Source organism: Drosophila suzukii, chromosome 3 (genome assembly GCF_043229965.1).
Source record: "Drosophila suzukii chromosome 3, CBGP_Dsuzu_IsoJpt1.0, whole genome shotgun sequence".
Taxonomy (NCBI): domain Eukaryota; kingdom Metazoa; phylum Arthropoda; class Insecta; order Diptera; family Drosophilidae; genus Drosophila; species Drosophila suzukii.
In genome coordinates, this window is record NC_092082.1 from 69414690 (window position 1) to 69426837 (window position 12148).

Here is a 12148-nt window from a genome sequence, read left to right on the forward strand (position 1 = left end):
GCACCCCAAAAAAGCCAACTCAACGCCCCTGGAATTCTCCCCACTAACCACAACTTGCCGTAATGTCGGTTTCGAAGTGAATATTCGCTTTTAATGTTTGCTTTTTATTACAAACTAAATGCGAAAAATGTGTTGGCCAAGAGAGTTATGTGAGCAGAGGGTTCCGCTCGGTTCGGGGTGTCTTTGCTTGACACTTGCTACCTTTTTATTATAAATGTTTTATAGCGGGGAATTTTACAAATTACTTTTTGTGCAGCTCCAGTCATACACACATGCGGACATAAAAACTTGACGACAGGTGTGCCAAATTAGGATTATTATTTTAAATACCAAAAAAGCCAACGACGAATCCCCTTTGCATCCCGAATGCTAATTAATGCGTTAAGCAAACTGCGGAAATGTTATGATGCATTTAATCACGGATTTTGTTGACGCTTTTACGTACTTTTGTAGTAAAAAATGTGTTGTTTAAAATAAATATAAATAACAGCAATTTTTTATGACCTCTTTTGGTTTATTACAAAGTTTATTACATGAGCGCATTTTATCCTTTACATAATTCTAGTTCTTAAAAAATATGTTTATATCCGTAAAGCTTTTAATTTATGCGCTTTAAACTCTAACTTGTTAAATGCATCAAGTAATTATTTGTTACCAAATCAGGGTAGGCCCTTAAATTTTCCAAACCAACCACAGCAGCAATTAATTAATTGAACGCAATATATATTCGGGCCTCTCAACTTGCACTTTTCGGCTCATTAAACTTGAAGTGTTACATTTTCGTAGGCTGAACTCGATGAAGGAGCCTAATTTCCGCTCAGACTTGACTGCTCATAAAAGTCTAAAGTTATGGCAATAATAGCAGCAGCAGCAGAAGGTACAACAATTTGTTTTTTTGCGCTGTCGTGTGGATGGCAAGCACATTTATATGTTTCCCACGGTTAACACGACGTATGCGTAATTTATGTCTCTTGACGGCAGCAGGTGTACGGGTCACATAGCGCGGTTTTTATATTTCTAAAGTTCCGTCGCCAATTTGATGAATGTTTGCTCTTTTTCACGGCACTTCCATACGAAGATAGTGCCTTCATAAATTATCCACTCAGGAAAGCGAAATTTAATGAGAAATCAACGAGCTAAAGCCGCATTTTAAAAGAGGCGCGTTTGTTTGACGGCTGTTATTTTCAGCTGGTAGGGCACACTGAAATTTAGGGTTGCTACCTACTTGGTTTTTTACACCCGTTGCTCGTAAAGTAAAGGGTATTATATTGTATTCGGGGAAAAGTATGTACATATATCCGACCCCATAATGTACATTTATTCTTGATCAGGATCAAGTCGATCTAGCCATGTTCCTCTGTCCGTTTGTTCGTGTGAACGCCGTGATCTCTGAAACTTTAAGAGCTAGAGAGTTGAGATTTCAGATCAATGTGTCACGCCCACTCAGCCTCCAACATTTTTAAAGCTAGAAAAAAAATTTGAATTTAAATATATTTACTTCGTAAGTACCTATCGATTAACCTAAAAAAATTTTGTCACATCCACTCTAACGCCCACAAACCGCCTACAAACATCAAACGCTGATATCTCTGAATCATAAGATCAATTCATAGAGTCCAATGGTGTCGAATCATAGAGTCGAGTTATAGAGTCGAATCATAGAGTCGAATAATAGAATAGATTAATAGAATCGAATCATAAAATCAAATCAAGTAAAGCGTACATAGTATTTCAAAATACCTCTTCAACTGTCTGTTGCTTTAGCAAATCAGTTTGGCGTACGAAATGTAGCTATTTATAGGTGTTGTCCCGCCAAACTAGCGTGCTTTATCAAAAATGAAGTTTATTACACTTAGCTGATTAACACCATCTTAAACAACGTTTTCGGACAAACTGACAAACAAAATAAAATTTTCATTTGGAAAAGTCCACCAAAATCTACATCTTTTGAACGGATGATCGAATTTTAACAAATAAGGTGCCATTCGACGCGAATTTTAATAAGAATACAACTGATAACTAAAACAGAAAAAACTATGGCATTTAATGCCAACGCCCCCAGCAGCTAAAATATTCTTAATTTTTACATTTACTCTTTTATTGCTCTTTTTACCAAACCATTTACAATATGAAAAGTCTTGATTGCATACCTTCCAGTTTTTTCGATACCTTTCGATTGGTTACGACCGGACCATTACAGCAGATTTTTATTTTGTCGTGTTTATAAAGTAGTCGCCTTCGAACACTCTGCTGGTGCGCTTCGTCACTACATGTACTGCCGTCCACAGTTGGTAAAAGCTATTTGCGAAGCGGATTAGCCTCCATTCTTCGGTATGAAGATCCATTCATTGCGACGATTAATTAGGTGTCCACTATTTCAAATTGCCTATGATTGGGTCCTGTTTTGCGGATTCAAAATTTTATCTTTTTAAAAATGTTGCGACGTTCTCCCCTTTTTTCTCCTAATTTTTATATTATCCATTTCGTTCTTCTCTGTTCCTGCACTTTTATCAAGCTTAAAAATGCAATATTTTTGAATCAAGGCGCCAAGTGTTCTTCCTCTTCATTAACATGAGTCATAATTTTCTTGAGCTGGTAACACTACGTGTACTGCCATCCACGGTGATTTCAAATTTCAAATATATATGTTTTCCAGCGAATTATATTTTACATTGCGAAGTATATCTACATAAGATGTACATAGACGGGTACCCTTTTCGGCCGCATTGGCGCTTTATTCGTAACAGAAACGTAACACTTTAAAATTTCTGTTAATAGAAGACCATAACTTAACAGAAACGTAGAGTGACCTAAGGTTATACTGTTGAAAATACCGAAAAAGACAGACCTCACTTGAGCACCCGAAAAATACCAAAACCGAGTAATTTCCGCCCCCGCAGAACTGGGCACACACAGTAAACCGACGAAAACGAAACAGCGCGATTTGGGGGGAAAATTTCACCGAACTTCGAACGCAGGCGGACGTGTCGCGGATGTCGGAAGGTGGAGCTCTTGTGAATTGTTATTGTGCCGTGCCCCGCGCACAAAAAGCCAATAAGAGCCAAAAATAAGGGCTGCGCCTGCTGCCTTTTTGTGAATAAAACGGTTCGTTTTTACGGTTTTTCTACAATTTCTGATTCGTTTGCAAATACAACGCACTCACGCACACCCACACCAGCGCACGAGTGTAGGTGTGTGTGTGTGTATGAAAACAAGTGAAACAGAGAGCTGTGAAAACAAACTGGGCTGCATGGATACTGGCTAAATATTGGATTAAAAATTAAGCTCAAATAAAAGGCATAATAATAATAACAACAAAAACAATCAATCGAAATGCGCGTGTGACAAAGAGCGTGAACGAGAGAGAGAGAGAGGGAGAGCATCACTCACACACACACACGCTGACGTCGACGCGCTGTCTGTTCAGTGGAGCAGTGTTGCCAGCACACAAAACAGCTGCCCGAGAATCCCAATTAAATAATTAATAAGTTCAAATCAGAATTGGAGTAACTGTGGCAGATTTTTTGCATTTGCACACTTCATTTCCCCCAATTCGGCTTATTGGCATTGGAGCTCTGCTGCTGAGTTGGCAACACTGGCCCCCCCTCCCCACCAAAAAAGAGGAGTCAGAGAGAGAGAGAGCCCCCAACGAGAGAGCAAGCGCGAGAGAGTCACATGCTGGGCGCTCATTTCAATTTTCCTCAATGAACACTTTTCACGGTTTTCGGTTCGTCGGTTCGCGTTTTCCACAGTCGTGCGTTGTTTTTGCTCGTGGAAAAGTTGTAAAGCCCAGCCAGCCAGCCATCAAACACATAATAAATACAGCCAACATTTTATTCGCAGTGCATGCAGCGCGGGAGAGCGAGCTGTTAAATAATTTTTAAAGTGTTTGTGTTTTTAACGTGTACAACCGACAAAAATTCTATGCCTTTTGCATAACAAAAACAAACGTAGCAAAAATAAAATAAAAAATAAGTGAGGAAATAGCCATACACACACACATACAAATACAAATACAAAACAGTGAAAGAAAGAGACAGAGAGACGGACGCCTACGTCAATAAGCGAAAAACGGTAAGCGCAAATTCTTTTACCCCATGTTGTGTGTGCTTGCCAATTGGAAAATTTCTTATTTCCCCTCCCGCTTCCGCACTTTCTTGTTCTTGCCCCTCCCCCTCCGGCCCCCTCTCTTCCTGGCTCGCTCTTACACTTGCTTTTACGTTGTTGGCAAGCAGCGCTTCATTCATTTCCACAAACAGCCATATAAACACACATACCACCACACTCCCGCTCTCTTTTTGGGAGAGCGAGAGAATTCTTTTTAGTGTGACCGTGTGTATTTGTTGTAGCTGGTCAGGCCACAAAATTTGTATTCGAGAAATTCTATTCGCCTTTTGTTTAAAAAAAAGAAAAAAGAAACGTAAGTCACAATGCTCTGAACATTTGCACATCATATTGTTCATAAAAAACAAAACAAAAAAAACTACGGCAAACAATGGCTCATAGAATTAGGTTGCGCGTGTGTTGGTGTGCATTCTTTATCATTGATATGTTAAATGTGAAATGTTGAAATTCAAATTAAGCTCGGCGTTTTTTGTAAACAAAAACAATGGAGTGAGAATCGGCTACTGAAATTAGCTAAAGATAAAAGTTACTGGTTTCTGGTGGGTTTCATTAGGGAAATCATGATTGGTATATGGGATTTTTATTAATAAAATCAAAGTCCACAGCGAAAAATATTTTTTTTTTATAGAAACATCACAGTATCATTTTTTTCTGTGCATTGGTCCCACTGTTACCAACTGAAGTTAACCGCCCCACCGCCCCCACCACCCCTTCTGCACACGCACACAGACGCACTTGCACTCTGACTGGCTGGCCATCGATGTGTGTGTGTAATTAGCAACAAAACTCTCGCTGGCAACTGCATCGCATGAGATTCAATGCTTTTGTTATTGTTGCTGCTCTCTCTCTCCATCTCTCTTGCAGCTCTCTCCCACCCCTTCCAGTGCCTAATTTACATTTGAATGTGCGTGAGCGCGCATTTGTTGATAATTATCAGCAAATTACTAGACGCACTTAGCAGCAGCAACAAAGCCAATGTGAAAAGTAATGCATACACACAAAGAGCTGGTACAGTGGTCACTATGAAACACAGAACATAGAACAACAAAAAGTTGTGTTTATTTTAAGATCCTTACGATTTTAAGATTTCAGCAGAAACAGATTTGTATTAAAAATATTTGAAGCTTTCAATTTTAAATCGACTTTAAGTACTGATAATTCCTATATCAATCATAGTTCTTAAAATTAAAATATGTTCATATTTATCCATTAATATATTATAGCTTTAACACTGGTTCTTAAAAGGCTACATTTTTTAAACAAGGATTGTACAAAGAAAAAATAAAGTTGTCATTACGAAAGACCACTGTATAAGGTTCTACTGTATGTGTGTACCACAAAAAGGCGTGTTTAAATGACATTTATAATGCAGATTTCACTTCTATTACTGGCCTTAACAATTGATTTTTTCTTCGTTTTTTGCCAATATAATTCTTTTTTTTGTCATTCGCTCATGCGGGTAGGTGGGGCTATTGAGATTTTAGAATAATTAATCAACGGCAAGAACTTTTTGTTGCTAATTGGCAAGCCGTTCTGTGAATTAATCCAAACAGCGATACAGAAATAAACCCGTTGCTATGTCTACTTCGGCTTTTATATAAATCTACCATATAGTATATATGGCAAATCCAACTTTGGTGGCAAAAACTTAGTAATTCACTCACACGCACATGCACACACACAGCTAAAGAAACGCGCACGCCGATTGTTTATTAATTTATTTTATTTGTACAAATTTGGTTTATCGTTAGCGGCAAATGTTTCTTTTTTTCATTTTTATTATTAACTTCATTATTCGAGGCATGGCACGTTTTACTTGCCTAGTTATTTTTTGTTTCGTATTTTATTACATTGCGAGTTTGTGTACCTTTTATGGGCAGGACAATGAGCCAATTTTGGTATTGAAGCTAGTTTCTCAATTAGGCCAATGCACTGAAAGAAAATATCAAGTGAAATATGCTGAATTGGTGGGGAAGTTACTGAGATCATTCTACTTTAGGTCATAAATTATATTGCTTCATTTGTTTTTAACATGTGCCTTCATTTAATTGTCATTAGTTGCTAGCCTTAAGCATTATATTTCCAACATCTTGTAAGAACCTTGAGGAAATCTTCTTGTATTACGACTAGGAAAAATACACATTTACATGATATATGTATCTCAAGATCTTTTGTTTACATGAGCAACAAAACCCGAGATGAGAACCATTAAAAAGTTGAAATAAGCCACAAAAGCTGCAAGCAACAAACAGCCAAAAACTTCAATAGCAATCCATCACAAAGTTGAAATTGCCCAAATCCAACAAATCCAAGACAAAACCAGATCATGTAGAGCATAAAAAACAACCCAGACAGAAGGGCAGGCAGGCAGATCCCCAGCAGTCATGCCAAGATCGAAATATAAACACGAAATGAAAAGAAAAGCATTTGTAATGGATGGTCTTAAAGTTCTGTCTGCCGGCGATGTTGTAGTGTCTACAGTAGTGACTATAATGAATTGGATTCTTTATTCCCGGCATATGGTCGCAGCCAAAGTTCGGACCCAAGTAGAGTTGAGTAGATTGGACACAAAAATCAAAAGGAATACAGAGTAAAAACGGTTGATATGATATGATAGAGTTCATATAAGGTTTTTTTGTTTCGTTAATAAGTAATTATATAAGGTTTTACCTAAAAGATTATATTTTTGTACTCCCATCCTATGCTATCTTTTGTAAAGACGTATTTTGTTAATAAAAAAAAAAACCAAAAATTAAATAACTAAGTTAAATTAATGAGGAATACATAACAGTTAAATCTGTTAGATATTTGAAAGTTTGACCAAGTCATTAAACAAAATTTGAAATTTCGTACGAAATAAAATCTCAAGAATAAAAGTCTTTGGTCAAATGACAATAGAACTTGTTTTCAGCATTTCTTATATCAGGTACGCTGAATATTTAGATAATGTTATACAATAATATGCAGTTCTTGGGAAACAAATAGATTGGATAAATGTTGTATATTATCACCCGGCCAGAGAATTGGGGTTTTCCCCTGGGACCTGCACACTTAATCCCTAGCTACTGGATTCCGATTGTGAGGATCATATGGGGAGGGGGTCGAATATCATATCACTGACACTGGGGGGCTTCTTCTTTCTCTCGGGTCTTTCGATCTGCAGGCTGCACAGATGACGATCGTCCGCGAATCGGCAATGCACATACTTATATAGTATACAGTGAGCATTGGCGTTAAGGAATCGGGGGGAAGAAGAGATGGGTTGTGGAGAAGAAAGAACCCAAAAGACGAACGATAAGAAGGCAGAAAAAAGAAGGCGGCGAAGACGTTTGTCAGCCAGACATGGCGTATACGCAGCGTTGTACGCGCGTGTATTGTATGCATGTGTAGGTATACCTATAGCACATAGTATCTGTGTGTTGGCTGCGCTGCTGGCTGCTTTTTACTACTATGTACTACGGGTTAACACCAGTAGCTGTCTGACGGCTTGACGTTGTTGTTTGTTTCTTCGTTTTTTTTCGTTTTTATTTGTTTTATGCTGGCTTTTTGTTCGATTTTCATCGTTGTACTTTTTGAAGTTCAAGAATATGGAAAGCAAGAAGGAGGTAGATGTGTAGATTTGTGGTTGTGAGAGTGTGAGTGCTGTGGTGCTTTGTAGAGTCGTCTCGTTTTGCGTCTGCTTCTCGGCTCTCTTTCTATAAGCCCCCCAAAACCCCCAAACCCCCCTCCTTTTCTCATCAGCGTCTTGGTCTTCTTGTTTGACACAAACACATGCTTAGGTGGTGTTGTATCTGTGTGTATGGGCAATGTTGTTGCTGCCACAGACCGGTTTTCATGTTGCGTTAGCTTTTGTTGTTGTTATGTATCTTGTAGTACGTCTTGCAGACTCGCCCCTCGGCATTCTACAAATACTATAAACATCGAGTTGTAGTACAACTTCTTATGGCATCCAGTTGTGGAGTCTGCAAAGATATTTCTTGCTGGTTTTTTCCCCGTTCCGAACTCAGACCACATAATAGTATATAGTATTCCTCTTGATGATAAAAAAAAAAGCATATCAAAAGAAAGAACCCCACAATGATTAATATTAAATTTTCCATTTCATTATTTATGATTTGTCAATATTATTAACCTCATGAATCCTCAAATCTTGAAAAATTCTTAAAAATAAGTCACAGTAATTAGTTATTATTGCTGGGATCTTCAATGGAAAGTTATAAGGCACTTAGTCAGTGAGACATTTTTTATAATATTTAACCACAGAACTGGATAAAATTGCTTATGTATATACTTTCTTATCTCGGTTACTATACGACTTCAACTAAAATTTTAATTTAAAGCATATATTATAATGTATGAACTTGATAACTACTTTGGATTTGAATTTCAAGCTAAATAAATTTCTTTTAATGCCCTGAAACATTTTGAAACAAAAATAAAGGCGTAGATTTTTGTAAGGAAATATGAATTGTGGGGTAAGCCTTATTGATTCGCCTTGACAAACTCAATCTCGGGCTCCACTCGACCGTCTGACCTTAATCCGCACCTGTATTCCACTTTTGGTATTTCATCTGCCAACCGGCCAAAAGCGTAAAAAAGGTCCAAAACATGCGTTTGCCCCTTCATGGGTTTAATTCTGCTGCTGCTGCTGCTGCTGGTTGCCGTCGTCAACGTTTTCGGGATCATTAATTACGTCTGCTGGGTCTCGGCCCCTCTATCTATCTCTCTTTCTCGCCGTGATTCTCCCTGCACCCTCTTCTGGCCCAGAAGAATCCAAAGAACCGGAATCTTGTAGAAGGAAACAAGAAGTTGTCTTTGAAACTCTCTGAATTGTATTTGCTTTGGTTGGCTCGCACTGAATCAAGCTTCAAACTTATATTTCTTTTTCTTTGTTAAATCCATCTAACGTTCATGTTTCATATTAGAATTTGGTTTATTGTGTGGCGTTGCCTGTGATAATAATAGGTATAAAGATGAATCGAGAGGCGGCAGAGCAGAACTGGTTTTTATAAACCATAAAAATAATACCTTTCCGTTGATATACTGCTGCTGGGATTTGCATTTTCCTCTACCTCCTGTTCGTAGGAATCAGTATGAGTCCGATGTCTCGAACGGACTCCACCTCCTTCGACATCTTCGATGAGTAAGTCGTCTTGGCCTCATTAGCGTTTCTGGTATTACTCATCGCGTATTACCCCCATTCTCCAGAGCCCAGACTCCGCTCATTTCCCTATCGAGAATTAAGCTGTCCGCTTTCGGTTTCTGTGAAAATGTACGACAGTTTATATTCAAATTCGATGCGATAGCCGGAGCTCTCTTATCCTGTATTATAAAAAACACGTTCCAAATAAGCCGGCAAATGTTTGTTTGTTGGCCCCAACAATGGCACACACGGCGTAAAACAACATAAATTGTGGTATTTATACTGAAAACATTCCCAAACCGGTTCACAAATCTATGCTGTAATAAAAAAAAAACCACCAAACAAACCGGAAAAAATTTTTGGTTTTCGGTTGTTTTATTTTTTATGTGTGCACCGCTCTAAATGCTGCTGACTCGGGGGCTACTGTTCCAGTCTCGGCATCCGTTTCAGTTTCAGAACCGGCCTATGGATCCGAATCAAGATCAAACCAGATATTCTTAAGCTTTTACTTTTCTTCACATAAATATTTGAATACAGGAGTTATTATTAATTACATTGTTTCAATTCTAATCAATTATTTTGAAGGTTTATATATTAACCGGGCATTGGGAATAGCTCTTCTCAGTCTCTGCCGGCACACTTACAGCAGTCGTCACACACATCGATAAAGTTGTATTGTACTGTGATCTTTTCAATGAGGTATATTTAATCTAAAAAGATCACTTGATTTGGAAATACATATGTATGATAGCATTTAACATATTTTATTCCCATAAAGGTTAATAAATAGCAACGTACTTATAAATGATTTAGTCAGACTGACCATGTAATATTTTTTACAATTAAAAATGGATATTTAAAAATTAAAAAAGGTTCTTAAATGTTTTAGGAAAATGCAAAAGTGTTGACGAGGTAAACAAGGCATACTTATCAATCCACACATACTCACAAATTCAGTCATAATCAACATGAAGAGGTGAAAAGAAGCAGAAAAAAGGGAAACACATACATATACCCCTGCCAAACGCTGATAAGTCAATATGTAATTTAAATTTTTGTATTTTAATAATGATAAGCCGGCCAAGTGACAAACAAACCTACATATATTGCGACGAGCGAACTCACACGAGTATAGGCATTTTTATTGATTTCCAGTCAGTTAGTCAATCAGTCAGTTTGTCAATTGGTCAAATACTCGCCTTGCCAACTGGAATCGCTATCAGTTTGTCAGGCCTTAATACTTTTATACTGTTGTAGATATTCGAGTATGTGTCCACAAAAGTCTATTTGTTCCGTACTTTCGATGGCAGATGCAGATGTTGGACTTCAGATACAATTTCCATATCCATTTGTATTATTTCATTTTGTCTAACATATAATTTTCCCAGAATTTGTTTATTCATTCTATTTCGCTCACACGTTTCACTCGCCGCTCGACGTTTTCAGTCACTGAGAATAGTATCTAAAAGTAATGCATCATAGATACGTGTATATACAAGATTGAAATAGATAGATACACCGACAGGCAGACATTCTCCAAGTAAGCAAACAAAACGGGCAAACGATGAATTCATTCTTAATGAAAAACACATACATCTGCATTTGCACTCGTATCTATGTATGCCCCTGTATTTGTTAACAACAATAGCAAAAAGCACAAAATAAAACACATTTTTATCTGCTTTTGAGTCGAAATGAATGAAAAGGCAATTTTGCAATAAAATTTATTACTTTCTGGCTGTTCTGTGTAGTTTTTACTCAAATACATTTTAAAGTGCTTCGCTTTGTTGGCGTCTAATGAAAATGATCAAACAGCTGTGGCAGGCAATAATAAATTATACTTAAAGAACTTTATTTGCCTATTTCATATGAATGAATGCAATGCCAAAAAGCAAATGGATCAATTAATTGGTCTATGAACATTTGTGAATGTACTTATTATTTATAGGCAAATTTGATGTAGAAATAAATGGGGAATACATTTGTTTCAGGTTACAAAATAAATAATATGTATTGCAAATGTTCAGAAAAAACGTTCAATGATTTTTAGACCTTTATTTAACTTCCATTTTCTTCATCATTTAATAAATATTTCTGACCAAATCTGGTTTCAATCTTCATCACTCGTATATCATAATTCATAATTCTTTACAAGACCCCACACAGTTGACAACTCAATGTGAATATTTTAACGTTTATTTTTCCACTGATCACATAGTTTATGCGTTTCTGCACGTTAAAATGAATACTTTGAAGCTTTCAAGTTTCCTTGACTGCCTGGGCTGCGTAAAGTTTGGGGGCTAGATAATCTATATAGTTATTACTCACGGCACGTCACAACATATATAAATGAAATACCAGAGAACAGAAAAACTCGCTAAATGCGAAACAAAGCGAAGCGAACCGAAAAACTAAACTCGAAATTAAGATATGCTAAAAAGGCGAAAGAAACTTGGTCGATTATAACTGATATCGGTGGGGGCTGGGCGGTGATGAGAGTTACAGATGTGCGGGGTGTATTTCTATATATAATATATATATATATGTTTGTTAGCTGGCCTGACTCGTAAACTTGTTGACAACAACTTTTGTGCAAATGTTTGTAGTTCTTTTTTTTTTTTTGGGTGCTATTGCTGCTTGAGAATCGCCTGTTATTTTATCTCCATATATACGTAACTACATATACATTTCAGTAGGTTTGGGTTCGGTGTTGAGGTTGTAATTTGTATTCAGCGTTTTACTCTTTTTCACTGTTGCTGATATGGCATTTAAACCATTATATTGTGTCGACTCTTTACCCATATCACACACTATTAAAAACAAACTTATAAATATAGGCATGCATGCGAATACAGTGCGTATCGCGGGTATATGGCGATG

General features: G+C 37.2%; 1 protein-coding gene across 8 annotated transcripts in view; it reads left to right on the forward strand.

Moving 5' to 3' along the window:
* The first annotated feature begins 2932 nt into the window (after positions 1 to 2932).
* Positions 2933 to 12148, forward strand: part of cic (Putative transcription factor capicua) — a 47959-nt gene continuing 38743 nt past the window's right edge. For 6 of the 8 annotated variants that reach the window (XM_036816615.3, XM_036816613.3, XM_065865902.2 and 3 more), the window contains exons 1-2: positions 2933 to 3105; positions 3844 to 4074. The gene's annotated coding sequence lies outside the window, so the exon portion shown is untranslated. Of the gene's footprint in view, positions 3106 to 3833; positions 4075 to 12148 lie in introns of those variants that run through there. The other 2 variants (XM_065865899.2, XM_070995739.1) reach the window with 2 other exon arrangements.